Below are 17452 nucleotides of genomic sequence, written 5' to 3'. Positions count from 1 at the left end.
TTTCTGAGATAGAATGCTAACCGTTCATCAGGGAGAAAACCCATCATTGTAGAAAAACTCCTTTGAGTCAGGTTTCAACTTAAAACCTTAAGCCTTAATCATCATCCATACTATTATTAGACCAGAAGGTCAACTGCAAAAGCGATATTTATCATTCGTGAAATCCCTCTCTCAACCATCAACAAATTAATAAATTGTCCATATTGTGATAAATATACCTCAAAATATTATTCTGCATTAACTAATATTGGTTTTCATTTTCTATTTTGGTTTTTCGTATTTAATGTTTTAGGTGAGGAGATATGCATTTGCATATGTTTTCAATTTTTTACTTTTTTTTGACTAAGCTAAATTCAAAAGCAATATTTAGCACAAAAAAAAAAAAAAGAAGGATTAATTTGTCTTCCGTGTGTTCTTTCCAATATGGTGTAGTGATAGACAACATGAGTTTCTCAATGAATACCCAAGTTCAATTCTCACTTACAACACTTTGGGAGAGACATAGGTGGCTTAATGAAAAAATACTCAGATCTTTGTGATCTCCAATTCGAACCTGAGAGCGTCTGGGTTTTACAACCAGTGGGCCTTCGGGCAGGTGGGTTTTCCCCGGAACTGGAGATAACTTGAAAGTGCTTAAGGGCTCCGTACGACTAGGTTGGGCCAGATGACGTTAGCCTTTTGCCATTGATGTATCTCGAATAAAGTATCTAGACATTTTATGTTTGTTTGCCGTTAAAAAAAATTATCTTCCATCTCCAAAAAGGGTAAGGCTAATGTATCCACGTACTTGCTTGTACATCAACAAAAAAATCAAATTATAACTTGTCATATTTCACAATTTGATTTTTTGTAAATGATTTTCTTTTTATAAAAAAGGTTCAAAAACACTTAATTTAAAGAATAATATTTTTTTGAAAATTTAAAATTAAATAAAAATGTTTCTTAGTAGAAAAAACCTTTAAAAAATCTCTCTAAAACTTCAAAAATTATTTTAATTTCTCTATCTACTATTTTTTTTGACATAAACATGTTTAAAGAAAAATCATATAACTTTGTTATAAAAACGATAAAAAAAAGTTTATATATAGCTGTAATGATACTCATCCAATATATAGGGTTGGTATCATTTTAAAACAAAAAAAATTAAAAATTTTTAGGAGCTCCTAACAATCAAACATTTTTTTATTTTTTATTTATTTATTTGAGACTAGTTTTATCATATTTTAAAAAAATCTGATTATATATATAAATCACAAGTTTACACATACGTAAATTTTATGTAATAACAATTTTAAATATGTGTAAAAAGCATAGATGTGTGTAAAAACTAATTTTCATAATTATAATCGTAAATATAGATTTTAAAAGTGATAAAACTACACTCCAATAATATAAACATACAAAAAATTTTAGAAAAAACGTTAGTTATTAAGAGTTTTCTAAGGTTCTTAAATAATTTAAGAGTTCTATAATGATACTCATCATATAATATATATATATACACACACACACACACACATAGGGTTAAGTTATCGCACAATAACTTTATCGTATAAAAACGTACGCAAATCACGCTCAAGCCAAAAAAAATACGTTCAAACCCAAGAAACTAAAAACGCTCAATGTTAAAATGCAATACACTCAAATCCATATAAGTTTTTCATTAATACGCTTAGGAAATCCGTAATACGCTCAAAAACAGTTTTCATGAAGAAAAGTAAAAAATTGATCGATTGACGATCGAAATCTATTTTTTCGGTGAACCAATGACTAATTGGATGTATATTGACGATTTCAAGATCTTGTGATGTGATTTCATGAATCAATTTCATGAATATAGGTATTTTTATACGTTAATGTACGTTAAAATTTATTGTATTCTATCTTATACACACACACACACACACACACACACATAGGATAAGGATCCTAAGAAAACTTTTTAAAATTGAGAACTTTGAGAATCATTTTAGAGTTTGAACCACAAAAAAAACCCCTTCAAAAAATATTTTAAAAAAAATTATAAAACACAAAAAAAAAATGAAAATTTTTAAAAAGTAAAAAAACCAAAACGTTTATCTAGCATCCCGGTTTCATAAAAAAAACGTCGGTTTTTTGCTAAATTATACATATATGTATATTATCATTTAATCTTTAATTACATAATATACACATATGTACATTATCATGTATTTTAATTGCACATATGTGTATAAAAAGAACATGTATATATATACATATGTATATACATGTATATAAGTATTATACATATATGCATAATTTAACAAAATTGAGAATTAGTTTTTTTTTATGAAACTGGGATGCTCAATAAACGTTTTGGAAAGGGATTGAAATAGACAATAGAGTTGTGTTTGTTTCGAGATCATATCCTAGCTAGTATACTCATGTATGTCAAAAGAAAAGATGTTTGGAAAGGGATTAAAATGTTGTTACAAGTTACAACTTCAGGGAAGAGGAAGAGATATCGATCTTTGGATGAATACGACCCCAGTGGGTGGGACAATTTGGCGTACGAGGGGATGCCCTCTTGGATGCTTATATTAGCACCATGCTGCTGCTGCTGCTGTTTTTCAAGGGGATCAAGCATGCCAACTTTGGAAGACAACATTTGGAACGTTCAACTTTGAAACAAACAAGCAAAGAAATTAACAAAGTGAAGGGACTATACTCTTGCCTCAAATCAATTTGATGGATGGTGGCTTTTTTCGTACAACCGTGGTCAACTGTAAAAAAGTCAAATCCAACATTTTTTAAACTACAATATCCTTGTCTTTAGATAAAAGAAAGATGTGAACGCTCCAATCTTATGGTGCAAGTAAAACACACGACGGTGGTCAACTGTACAAAAGTAAAATCTAACATTTATAAATTATCAGATCCTTTCTTTCCGATAAAAGATATGAACCTACTTCCCAGTTTTCCCATAGCTGTCTCGTAATGTAACAGTTCGATTGAATATGAGTTTTTCAGGTGTTGAATCCTTATCAGCCACAAAATACCCTGATGCAGAATACGTCAATTTGTTATTATATTGTTTTGATAAAATGTTTCCAAAACAAGACTAGCAATGAATGGATTGCAGAATTTACCAAGCCTTTCAAACTGAAACTTGTCATCCACCTCCGCATGTCAGAGGGTGGTACAGCATATGCAGATGGTATTACCACTTTAGACTCGGGGTTTAAATCATCAAGCCAGTTATCAACTTCTCCAGGATTCTGATTCCAGTATATATATATAGTACAAAGTGTTAGTTTAAGTAACATTATGACAAATGTCAGTTACTAAACACCAACCTCAGAACGGAACAGTTTATCAAACAGTCTGACTTCCACCTTCAATGGATCAACTCCAGGTGAAGGCTCTGCAACCCAATGAAGAACCCCCTGCACAAAAACCAAGTTAAACTGACGACGTTGAAAAAGAAAAGGTCAACTTATGACTTGCCTTTGGTTTAGTCTTCTTGTCAGGATCATACGCAGCATGTATCTCAACAACCGGTTTTTGGTCATCAGAAAGCACCACTTCAGTGCACCTTATTGGAAATGCGTATCTGTGAGGAATGGTTTGATTTTTAGAGTGGAGGTTAACTATCAACACTTATCTTTTTAAATTTAACAGAAAAACTATGAATAACGAATGCAATAATTCTAAATACAAAAACAATATCAGATTATGCACCTGAGCAAGACAGCTTTCCCTGGAGCAAGCCCATAGTAGTCTTTTGAATCTTTCATTCTAAAGTCAGATTGCTCTATATAAACAACATTTGAGAAAGGGACCTGAAAAACAAAAATTACCAGATTTGAGAATCCAGACCATATTACCAATAAAAAGAGAGAAAGAGAGAGGTCGACCTTGTAGTAAGATAACGCGTCATCAGCAGGGGCATCTGGCCACTTCTTTGCATCAAGGTCTATTACTGAACTTGGTTCAAGGTTAGTAATAACTACCTATAACCAACTATAAAGCCTGAAGATTAGTAACAGAAATATAATTAAACAACTGAATGATATTGAAGATACCTTTAGCGGGTGCAGCACAACCATTGCACGAGAAGCTGTTTTATTTAGTTCTTCCCGTACATGATATTCAAGGCGCTCCAAACGTATCATACTACCATCACTGGAGACCCCACTTTTTTTTATTGATCCACCACCACCAAAGAGCATAAATAAATGTCTATTTAAAAATAATCCACAACATTACCTTCTGGTAATCCCAATTCCTCTAACAAAAGAATTTATTGCTGTAGATGTGACACCCCTACGCCTCAATCCTGCTAGTGTCATCAGACGCGGATCATCCCATCCATCCACATAATTCTCAGTCACGAGCCGATTCAACTAAAAGGCAATTCTTAATAACTAACTGCAATAATTTTCAATATATTATTCAAGAAAAACAAAAGCTCTTACTTTACATTTTGACATCACATTGTTAGTTATATTCAAACGTGAATATTCCCATACGTAAGGCTGGTAAAGACCAAGTGCGTCCAGCAACCAGTAATAAGAAGCACGTCGTGTCTCAAATTCAAGGGTGCATAGCTGCAAAAATACACCAGTAAATAGAAAATAACCGAAAACATTTGTGAAAAATGGGTCCACTAAACTTACCGAATGTGTGATATTTTCAAGAGAATCGACAATGCAATGTGCATAATCATAACTTGGGTAGATGCACCACTTATCTCCAGCATGTGGATGAGGAGTGAACTGAAGAATGATAGTCACAGTAACAAGTATTAATTAATTAACCGACTATTAAGTCAAAATGAAATAACATATTTTTGTTGAAATAATAATAATAATACTCACCTTTATCCGATACGCAATGAGATCAAACATATTAAAATTGTCACTCTGCATGTCTTGTCTCATTCTAAGTGTAGCTTTCCCTTCTTCAATCAAGCCGTTTTTCATATCATCAAAAAGTTTAAGTGATTCTGAAATTGGCCTATCTCTCCAAGGACTGTTCATCCTTTTTTCTCTGTATTCTTTTATTTCATCACCAGTCTTGAAGAGGTAGGTCCCAGCAGAGCCCAGTTGGACCCAGACTCACCTTGAAGAGACGTCTGCGCAGTTCAACCCGCAAGACTCCTTAAACGGACGTCTGCGCGGTTGAACCCGCAAGATTATACTAAAGGAACGTCTGCGCAGAAACCAACTGGATCAGCAGGACCCACCACGCTCAGAGACGTGACGTCCTCACGTGCGGTACGCAAGCTGTTCCCGCAGGAAACGCCTACCAATGGTTTTCAGGTACTCCGCCTGTTCCCGCAGTTACGGATACCGGCCATCAGGGAAGGCCACCCGCGCAGCATGGCTACACGCACAAGGCTTAACTCTCATAATAATTCAGCAGTCACCTGAAGAAGGAATGAGCAAGCCGGGAACATTCCCGCACAAAGGCGGGAGGGGGAATACTCCCGCCCAAATGAGCCAGTCCGTACGATACTGAGGATCTTTTACTGTACCTGACGAGGTATGGGCAAAAGATCTGTCCAAAGATACGACAGCTCATTGACAACAGTATGGCGAGCAGCATGCTCCTGTACTGTATGTCACTATTAGCCGCTACCTACTCCCCAACTCCTGACATACCACGTGCCTAGCCTGTAGTTGGTGAAAAAGGAATAGTACACAGCAGGCCTGGTCACTATCAGCCGCTGCCTACTCACCAACTACCAGCATGACACGTGCGTAGGTCACTGTTGGTGGAACAGGAATACTATTCAGCAGGCCACACCTCCTTGGAAACCTACCTCCGGCTATAAATACCACGAATGGTATGATCATCTGATCTTAACATATTATCATCATATTATACTTGATATCTGCTCTAGCAATCTCTTAATATACATTTATATTTAAAGAGCAACCTAGTCTGATTCTCACGCCGGAGGGTGGTCACAAGGAGGAACCCCCCTTCTCAGTGACGAGCTCACGGTGTCTGTTTTGCAGGTTATCAGAAGAACCATCTTCTCAGGGTCTAACCCCTCGTGGGAAACAGCTATCTAACCCCCAGGTTACCAGTAATCTGTCCGGGGTCCGGTTAGTGTTTCTTCATTGGCGCCATCCGTGCATAAAGCTAGAACATTTTTCTCCAGTTTTTTCAAACTTCTGGAAAGATGGTTAACGTTACTCCGGTCCTAAGGCCAACGAGTTACCAGGAAGCCCCGGTAACCACAACCCCAGCTACTGGGGGGAACACCGGCGAGCACACAAATTTTACGAACACTACCCCGGTTACCCAAGCCGGGGCAAGTGCAGTAAATTTTACGAACACTACCCCAGTTACCCAAGCTGGGGCAAGTGCAGTAAACAACCATCCCCTGGGATTCAATAATACCCAGGTGGAAAGACAGCGGACGAGACTCCCCCGCCAAACACTTGAACAAGTTAAAGCGTGGGCGGAGGCACGTCAGAAGGAATTCCAAGCTGAGTTGGACGAACGCTTACGTTCCATCCAACAGGCTGACGAATTTGGAAGCACTCGTCAACAGCTCAACATGAGCAGTGAGTGCGAGTCCTCGGACGAAGATCAGGAGGAATCCGACACCGACGCAAACCCTCGCCTTAGGGCGAAAGGGAAGCGTAAGGAAACGGACTCCCAAACGAGAAGGAATTTCGGAGAAACCTTCAAACAGAGAAACGCGGGAGGAAACCCACGTGACTTCTCCAAAACCTTCAGACCAACTGCTGCAAACGCGGGAACATCCAAGTTTGCAAGGGACATTGCGGAAGCAATCGCCCCAAAAAGTGCCAAGCAGATGCCCAACATCGGCACCTATGATGGTATATCCGACCCAGATGATCACCTGAACAGATTCATAGCGGGGGCAACCGTCAGCAGCTGGACGGAACCCACGTGGTGTTATATGTTCCAGATGACACTGGTTGGAGCGGCTAGAGCATGGTTTGACCGTTTACCGGTCCACCACATTTATGATTGGGCGGACTTCCAACACAAGTTCAGCCAACACTTCAGTCAACAGAGGAAGTATATTGAAGAGCAGTGGACGATCCTCAACTGCGTTAGAGATAAGGATGAACCTTTACTAGACTTCATCACTCGCTTTAACTCGAAAAAGCTGAGTCTGGGCGTTATAAGCGAAGACCTTGTTCGCGCCGCTTTCATCCAGGGCGCCGAATACCCAGAACTTATCCGCACGTTGACGGGAAAAGATGGCATGCCACCCACATGGGATGCCATCATGACGGCAGCCAAGCGCTTTGCCGAAACGGAGAAGCAACTGGGTGGGAATCTGCCCCAGACTACAAACTTCTACACGCAGGGGACTAGAGAAAATAGCGTCCAGTCCGCCTGGCAAAACAAAAGGAGGAAGCCAAGCATGTGGCAGTCAAGGGTAAACTTTGACACCTCATCCAGCTCTCGCTCCCTATTAGGCGGAAGGGATAATACACACCCATCAGGACAACCCACCAGGTGGACGCCCCTCACCAAAAGCGTCACGGAGATATTTGCCACTGAGAAACTCCCATGGTCAAAAGCTCCAATGGTCCGACAACGACCTGACGCGGACCAGAGCAAATACTGTGACTTTCACGATACAAAGGGTCACACCACTGAGAAGTGTTTATCTCTGAGGAATATTATCGAAACATTCGTCAAGGAAGGCAAACTTACACACCTGGTGGCATCAATCAGGAATAGAGGGCAGAATGACAACCGATACAAAAGCAACGGACGAAAGCCCGTTGACATCAGCATTCACATGGTTCGTGGTAACATCAGAGGAAGAAAAAGACAGACGACAGAACCATGCGCATGGAAAGAAGCTGAGGTGCGCTTCCCGCGAGTGCCAGGAGGACCCAGCAAAGAGGGCCCTATCGTCATCAAAAGCCAGCTGGGACACTACATCACTTCCCGCACTCTTGTTGACAACGGTGCCTCATCAACAGTTATGTACAGGCAGTTCTTCGACAAGTTAGATGATGAAGACAAGGAACGCTTGGAAACGGTCTACGCCTCGATGGAAGGGTTCGACGGCAGCACAAACACCCCTCTGGGCATCCTATCTTTCCCCGTTACTCTCACAGACGGAAAACTCTCCCGCACAGAGGATGTAGACTTTGTCGTAATGAGGAAGCCACACCACACGTACGACATTCTCTTCGGGAGAGACGGGATGGCAAGTTTCAACGCCGTAGTATCTTCAGTCCACGGCATGATGGGATGGCCAACAGCTGAGGGCGTGGCGATGGTCACCGGTATTCCCCAGGTATGCATCGCATCTGTCTCATCAACACCCAAACCAAAGATGGCTAAACCCACCATCACCGAACCAGAAGAATGGGCTTTTAATGGAAAATACCCCGACCAGGCGGTTACCATTGGCCCAACAATAACTGATCCTACGCGCACATTACTCAAACGCTTACTACAAAGAAACGCTGACATCTTCGCATGGAAACCAGCAAACATGACTGGTGTACCTCGAAGTAAAGCAGAGCATAAGCTCAAGTGTGACCAGGCTTTTACGCCGGTCATACAAAAGCGTAGAGTAATGGGGGCGGAACAAGCTAACGCGTGTAGAACCCAAGTCAAGGAACTCCTTGACGCGGGCATCGTACGCGTTAGCAGATATCAAACTTGGGTTGCAAATCCCGTTATGGTACCAAAGTCTAACAAGCAATGGCGCATGTGCATAGATTTCAAAGACTTGAACAAAGCATGCCCCAAAGATTGTTACCCGTTACCCGAAATTGATCTTAAGGTAGATTCGTTATCACCGTTTCGCCTTAAATGCTTCCTTGATGCGTATAAAGGATACCATCAAATCCACATGGCCGTTGACGATCAGGACAAAACCGCATTTCGGACGCCCGATGGCACATTCTGTTATCAAATGATGCCATTCGGACTTAAGAATGCCGGGTCCACATACCAGCGCCTGATGGACAAAGAGTTTCATGCCCAAATTGGGAGAAACTTGGAAGTATACATGGATGACCTGGTCATTAAAAGCCTTAACCCAGAAGCGATATTGAAAGACATCGAAGAAACATTCAGCACACTCAGAAGGATAAACATGAAGCTCAACCCCAGCAAGTGTTCCTTTGGGATGGAAGAAGGGAAGTTCTTAGGAGTCATCGTTACAAAAGATGGCTTCAGAGCGAACCCTAAAAAGGTCGAAGCCATTATTAAAATGGAATCACCTACCACCATCAAACAAGCTCAGACACTGAATGGACGCCTAGTTGCACTTAACCGCTTCTTGGCAAATCATGCGGATAGGTCGTTCCCATTCGTGTCGACACTGAGAAACTGTCTAAAGAAAATGCACTTCCGCTGGACACCAGAAGCGGAAGCAGCTTTTCAGGAAATTCGGTCACGTTTGATCGAACTCCCAACGCTCACAGCACCAGAAGCGGGAGAGGAATTAATCCTATACCTCTCCGCCACAGATAGAGCGACCGGGGCCGTCCTGTTAGTCGAGCGAAAAGGCATCCAGATGCCAATCTACTATGTTAGCCGTCTCCTAACAGACGTCGAAACTCGGTACTCTACCCTGGAAAAATTAGTCTTAGCACTTGTACAGGCTTCACGCAGGCTAAGACGATATTTCCATGGTCACCCAATTACTATTCTCACCAACTTCAAACTTGCAAACGTTTTAGGCAAACCCGAACTTTCGGGACGCCTCGCCAAATGGGCAATAGAATTGGGAGAATACGCGATAAAATACAAGCCAAGGCCAGCTATAAAAGGCCAGGTCTTGGCCGACTTTATTGCCGAAGTCCCCGCATCGCGGGAGAAAGAGTGCCAGGACGAGGCTCAGCCCTCTCCAGCACTAGACATCGATGAAGTCTGGCGACTTTACACCGATGGAGCGGCCAGCAGCGAGGGCTCAGGCGCAGGGTTAAAACTTACCAACCCAACAGGCCAAGAATACACTTACGCTATTCGACTGGACTTTCCAAGTACGAATAACGAAGCTGAATATGAAGCATTCTTAGCCGGGTTAAGGATTGCGCGTAAAATGGGAGTAAAGAACTTGGAAGCCCATGTGGATTCCATGTTATTTGCCAATCAGACAAACGGGACGTACACGGCCGTGAACGACACAATGGCCCTGTACCTCGCTCAAGCAAAAACCCTCATGCGCGATTTTAATGATTGTAAAGTCATACACGTCAAGCGTAGCGAAAACAAATCTGCGGATGCGTTAAGCAAGCTTGCGTCATTAGCTTTCACTCACTTGGGAAAGGACATCCGCATTGAACTCCTGGGAGCACCATCAGTCCCGCACAAGGAAATCTGTGTCATCCAAACCGGCACAGAAACGTGGATGACACCAATAATAAATTACCTTGCGCCGGGCATACTACCAGAGTCAAAAACACAGGCAAGAAAACTACGCTGTAAAGCATTGAACTATCAACTCATTGATGACGTCCTTTACAGACGTAACTTTCTTGGCCCCCTTCTCAGATGCGTTGACGACCAAGATGCCAACTACCTCCTAAGGGAAGTACACGAAGGCATCTGTGGGATACATGCAGGTCCACGCGCAGTTGTAGCTAAGCTAAACAACGCGGGATACTTTTGGCCGGGGATGCATACGGATGCGCTGGCGTACATCAGAAAATGCAGGTCTTGTCAGCTCTACGCACCCAACACGCATCGCCCGAAGAATGAACTTGTTCCAGTCACCTCTGCATGGCCATTTCAGAAGTGGGCCATCGACGTGACTGGCCCATTTCCCACAGCAGCAGGGAACGTCCAGTTTCTAGTGGTCGCCATCGACTACTTCACCAAGTGGATAGAAGCAAAACCCTTAGCCCAAACGACCGCAAAACATATCAAGAAATTCATTTGGGAATTTATCATTTGTCGTTTCGGGCTCCCACAGAATTTGGTGAGCGATAACGGCACCAACTTTGCTGACAAGAAGCTACAACAGTGGCTTAAAGAACTTCAAATCACCCACACCTTTACCTCGGTGGCGCACCCGCAGGGTAATGGTGAGGTGGAAAGAGCAAATAGGAGCATCGTCGACGGCATAAAGAGAAGACTATTGAAACACAGATCCGGCTGGGTGGACGAAGTTCCACACGTACTTTGGGCACACAGAACGATGAAAAAGGCAAGTACGGGAGAAACCCCGTTCAGCCTCACTTATGGCACTGAAGCCATGGTCCCGGTCGAAATTGGTTTACCCTCACCAAGGGTCATGATTCAACCAGAGGACAATAATGCGGAAAGACGGTTAGACCTTATGCTAACCGAGGAACGCAGAGACTTAGCCGCAATGCGTGAAGAGAACTACAAACGACAAATGCAAAAGTACTACAACACGCGGGTAAAACTCTGCAACTTCAATGAAGGAGACTACATATTGCGTAACAACGAGGCTTCGAACCAAGATCGCCCAGGAAAGCTGACTCCTGTCTGGGAAGGTCCGTACGTTATCAAACAAGTGCTGGGAAAGGGCGCATACCGGCTCGAAAGGCTCGATGGCACTCCCGTCCCAAGAACATGGAACGGAGCTCAATTACGCAAGTGTTACATGTAGATCAATTCCAAATTTGTAAAAGGCCCAGAGCCACTTTTAATGGAAATGATTCTCTTTAGAACATTGACGCTGATGATTTTATACTTGTAAACTTTCCACACGGATATGCCGGTCTTCACCGCATAATTACGAGGAAAGTCGTTGCGTGGGGAAGGCGGCAAAACACGCATAAACCCAAAAAACGGCAAACCTTCACGCAGGTCAGTCGAAGGGGAAAAGTTCAGTCATCCCACTAAATGAAAGTGCCGGTCTATCCGCATGAATCATGATAAAGGAAACTGAACACTAACCTGTTGACAACCGCGCATCGAACGGTTCAAAACAGAAATTTCAAAAAAAAAAAAAAAAGGATGAGGAAAACCTACACGCAGGTCAGATATAGGTAAAGTTTAGCCATCCTACTAAGTGCAAGTGACGGTCCTACCCGCACAATCACGAAAGGAAGCAAAACTTCACACCTATTCTGTCACGTTCAAAGGATAACTTATCCAAAACACTGGGAAAATTGCTAAAATAAACTAAAATATGCATGCGCAGTTCATATAACGTTAATAACGCAAGTCTCAAAGATTCAAAAGTAAGCGGGAATATACCCCTTACCTTGGCAACCAAGTAACTATAAGACGGGTGCGGGTACAGTGTCAAGGCAGAACCCTTCACATACTTAGCACCCGCAGGGAATTGAAGCCAAAAATACCTCGGCAACCAAGTAACTATAAGACGGGTGCGATTACAGTGTTAAGGCAAAACCCTTCACATACCTAGCACCTGCAGGGAATTGACGACAGGAATACCTTGGGAGTAAAGTAACTATAAGACGGTTGCGGGTACAGTGTCAAGGCGAAACCCTTCACATACCTAGCACTCCGCAGGGAAATGAAACCAAGAAGGATCTTCTGGGCCATGCTTGCGCACACGGGAATAACATCCCCGCATAGCGGGAACGATGAGAACTACATTGTTTGAAACTTCAAGATGGAATTGGTGGTTTTAACATAATTGATCACTATGTTCAAAACTACCAAAACCTCATGGAGAATCTACACAAGAGGTACTCAACGCTCCTGACTTGCGAGGAGGTTACAGACCTACCCGCATCATACCCAAAGATCAAGCAGAACAGTGGGAAATTCTGCACGTGACATTAGGACTTCCGCGGGAAGAATCTCAATGGAAAACCTTAAAACTAAACCCTTTTCAAAAACCCTTTGCTTAAGTCCAAAAGTTCACCTCACTTTATTAAACATTCATGAGAAGAACATTGGACTGGGGGGACTTGAAGAGGTAGGTCCCAGCAGAGCCCAGTTGGACCCAGACTCACCTTGAAGAGACGTCTGCGCAGTTCAACCCGCAAGACTCCTTAAACGGACGTCTGCGCGGTTGAACCCGCAAGACTATACTAAAGGAACGTCTGCGCAGAAACCAACTGGATCAGCAGGACCCACCACGCTCAGAGACGTGACGTCCTCACGTGCGGTACGCAAGCTGTTCCCGCAGGAAACGCCTACCAATGGTTTTCAGGTACTCCGCCTGTTCCCGCAGTTACGGATACCGGCCATCAGGGAAGGCCACCCGCGCAGCATGGCTACACGCACAAGGCTTAACTCTCATAATAATTCAGCAGTCACCTGAAGAAGGAATGAGCAAGCCGGGAACATTCCCGCACAAAGGCGGGAGGGGGAATACTCCCGCCCAAATGAGCCAGTCCGTACGATACTGAGGATCTTTTACTGTACCTGACGAGGTATGGGCAAAAGATCTGTCCAAAGATACGACAGCTCATTGACAACAGTATGGCGAGCAGCATGCTCCTGTACTGTATGTCACTATTAGCCGCTACCTACTCCCCAACTCCTGACATACCACGTGCCTAGCCTGTAGTTGGTGAAAAAGGAATAGTACACAGCAGGCCTGGTCACTATCAGCCGCTGCCTACTCACCAACTACCAGCATGGCACGTGCGTAGGTCACTGTTGGTGGAACAGGAATACTATTCAGCAGGCCACACCTCCTTGGAAACCTACCTCCGGCTATAAATACCACGAATGGTATGATCATCTGATCTTAACATATTATCATCATATTATACCTGATATCTGCTCTAGCAATCTCTTAATATACATTTATATTTAAAGAGCAACCTAGTCTGATTCTCACGCCGGAGGGTGGTCACAAGGAGGAACCCCCCCTTCTCAGTGACGAGCTCACGGTGTCTGTTTTGCAGGTTATCAGAAGAACCATCTTCTCAGGGTCTAACCCCTCGTGGGAAACAGCTATCTAACCCCCAGGTTACCAGTAATCTGCCCGGGGTCCGGTTAGTGTTTCTTCAAGTCTACACAAAAAAATTAAATAATTTGAATAACAGGTTATGACTTTATACATTTGAGAGAAAACGAACCGATGTAAAACCAGGTGATCAACATAGGCATGACCCCCTCGTATGAGCTCCACTGCTAAATCATATAGTTGTTGAAAATAATCACTGGTGTATGTGATCTGCAAATATTTTATTTTATTAAATCTTCTGAGCCATTAAGAAACGGGGCCTGACTTCATCTTGCATATATTACCTTAAAAGGTTTCCATCCCATCCAACTAACAATTTCTTCAATCTGATCAATATATTCTTTTTTCTCAGCTTCAGGGTTAGTATCATCATACCTACAAATTATAGATTTCATGCAGATGTTGAAACAAAAACCAATGTTTTCTTTTAACAGACCAACTCTTATTGTTATTTATGCAGATGATTCAAACGATAGCATAACGATGTAGAAAATGATAAGAATTTTATTCAGACAATCATATTAATAAAATAACCATACCGCAGATAGCAGCCACCATCTCTTTCTTTTGCAAGATCAAAGTCAACAAACATGGCCTGCATAAAGGGCATAATATTAAAGCATAAATCTATCCTTTCTAGCAATTTATTGAGTCGTAGAAGTTGACTCAAAACAGCAACTTACCTTAGCATGACCAATATGTAGGTATCCATTTCGTTCTGGTGGAAAACGAGTCAGAACTTTTCCACCCGTTGCCTTGAGGTGTTTTTCCAATGCTGCTTTAGAATTACAAGCTCTGAGCACAGGCCTATCACTTAAAAATACTTGTGTATGCACCTGTGAGACAACAATAAACATCGTAAGAACCCATACTGGAAAAAAGAAAAATAACTATTTGAACCTTATAATTTTCCTCAGGTGCAGGGAATATTAAATACGGGTTGAGTTGTTCTTCAGATGGCGCCTCATGTTGTATGGTAGTGGTTTTATCTTCTTCTACTTTAACAGGTTTGTCTTTCTTCTTTTTGACAGGCTTCTCGTCATCTGCAGCGGTCTTTGGACCAAGTAAAGCAAGTAGCTTTCGGTCCTATGACTTGCTGACATGAAATACGTATGAATCATTTTGCAATGAAATAAACATAATAAAAATGTAAAGAAACAAGAAACAAGAAACAAGGTTTGTTACCTTTAAGGTCTTAGGATCTGCCCAAGGCTGCTTCTTTCGAACAAGAGCAATGAGCTCACCAACTAAAGCCAAAGATGACATGAGAATAAGAGTGTAAGCAATTAAAAACATGTAACTCACCATTTGTCTGGTATCGTTGGTCCTTGATCGCGGTCTCTCTGTGTTGAAAAACTCCATTAACAGCATGGTGTATATCTTGATCAGAGACCTGTAGTAATGTAATAATAAATTCGGTATCGGTATCAAAGTTTTAAGTTTTGGGACCGGTACGGTACCGGTATTTTCCGAATTTTTGCCTTCAATACCGATACCGAACTGAATATTTCGGTACAAGAACCAAGAATTTATAAATTTCGAGACTAGGATTTTCGGTACCGGTACCGGTCTCATCCCTACAGCGAGTAACACCAAATCCTTGTAATCATGTAACAATTATCGATGTTTATCGTTTGTTTGAAACCTTGAAACCATTTAAATTACCAATCATCGGTTTGGTTTCATGGTTGGTTTTTTCCTTAAACTTTTGGTCATGAGGTTTCTAAATTTTCAAACCGTAGCAAACATTTGGTTTGCTGTTTATACCGAAAACCGACCATATAGAACCTGGCCGGACTGGACGGTAAATTTATATTTAAATATCCATCCATGAAACTAAACGATTAGTAGTGATTCGATTTAAATTTTCAACTGTGCGTTCCGCTCTTGAATGATAACAAAATGTTACTGGCGGGATTTGACTCACGGTTTAACTTAAAAACCGTCAAAACCGAATTGAGAATACCTATAGGTTACATGTTAAATTTTTGTAATTGAAAAAAATTATATCAATATTATACTCAAATTAAATGTAATAAAATGCTCATTTTTATGATACAATTTTTAAAAAAAATATTAACGTATTAAAAAGTTAGTTATGGCTGTTCAAAAATTATTGGTGGAAAGTTGGTTTAAAATTGAAATTAAAAGGAATATATGTGTAGAGATAAGGGACTAAAGTTGAAATTATTTTTTAAATTTACAAAGCTTGAGTTAAGTAAAAGGGAAAATATTGTAATTATTTTTAAACATATTTTGTAATAGACAAGATTGCCCTTATCTTACTTGCTTTATAGGGTGTATCATATGCATAACAAGTTATAAAACTCTTAAAACTCAAGTGTCTTAATTTTCTCATGTCTCATATATTATATATATTATAAATTATTATTATTTGTTTTATACACGACAAATAAATGACAAAAATACCCCTGTCCACGATGCCAATGCTAATGCTAGCGGTGGAGGTATCAAAATGACATATTAGGGGGGTGTTTTGGGATTGCTTATTTCCACTAACTTATAACTTATTAACTTTTTGAAAAGCAAAAGGTGCTTGGGATTGCTTATATTGTGAGAGGAAAAATTTTATAAGTTACAGTTTTGTAACTTATTAACTTAAGAGAAAATTACTGTTTACGTCCCTGTGGTTTTAGGGCGGAGGCACAATGAGTCCCCGAATCTTTTTTTGAATTGGTTGAGTCCCTGTGGTTTCAAAACGAACTATTTGAGTCTCTGCCGTTACTTAACTTTCAAGATAAACTTTCATTTTAGTGAAACCACATGGGCTCAAATTGTTTGTTTCTAAAACCACATGGACTCAAATAGTTTACATTAACTCAACCAGCTTAAAGAAAATTTCAAACACTCACCATACCTTCACCCTAAAATCACAAGTACTCAATAATTTTTGTTAACTTAAATCAAAGTTAAGGAGACCATTGGGAATAGGAATAGGAATGGAGGTGGTATCAAAATTCAACTTCAAGGCGAAGCTCCAAACCCTAATTACGGAAGTTGGTCAACTCAGAGTCAGTAGTGATCTCAATTCAATCCTTTCCTTTCCTTTCCTTTCTTCCTTCCTTGCTTGCTGCTCTAATCTTACTGATTCATTCATTCACTAATCATTTCATTTACAATGGCTGCCTGCTGTGTTCAGGAAAAAGAACGTCTCTCTTCCGATCAACTTCACAATCAATTCCAGGTTATTTCATTTCATTTTTAACTCACATAATTGGAAACCTAAACCTAAACCTAAATTATTCAATTATTATTAGAAATGGAAGCAAGATGAGCAACATTTTTGCACAAAGATTACTGAACTGGAAGCAGACTTAGCTTCATCCATTCAACTTCAACAACAACTGCACCGCAAGGTACCTAACATTCTCATCTCTTTCATTTATCCTATCCTTCTGATGCTCAAACGCATTTCTTGTTTTTACTTCTCACCTCAGCTTCACTTCCTTGAACATCATGAAAATCATTTGCATCAAACCAACCTTAAAGACCTCAACCAAACCATTCATACCATACTCCAAGCTAAACAAGCTTTTCTCAATGCTTACCAGGTCAGCTTCATCACATTCAAAACTCACT

At 41.1% G+C, this 17452-nt stretch overlaps 1 pseudogene; it reads right to left on the bottom strand.

Annotated features, from left to right (window-relative positions):
- Positions 1-2926: 2926 nt before the first annotated feature.
- Positions 2927-17382, bottom strand: LOC143541536 (glutamine--tRNA ligase-like; annotated as a pseudogene).
- Positions 17383-17452: the final 70 nt, after the last annotated feature.

This window comes from Bidens hawaiensis, unplaced genomic scaffold (genome assembly GCF_021521415.1).
Source record: "Bidens hawaiensis isolate Kalapana, Puna unplaced genomic scaffold, B.hawaiensis_p1.1 tig00012610_1, whole genome shotgun sequence".
Taxonomy (NCBI): Eukaryota; Viridiplantae; Streptophyta; class Magnoliopsida; order Asterales; family Asteraceae; genus Bidens; species Bidens hawaiensis.
The sequence above is the reverse complement of the archived record's forward strand: the minus strand, read 5'-3'. Positions and strand labels throughout refer to the sequence as shown.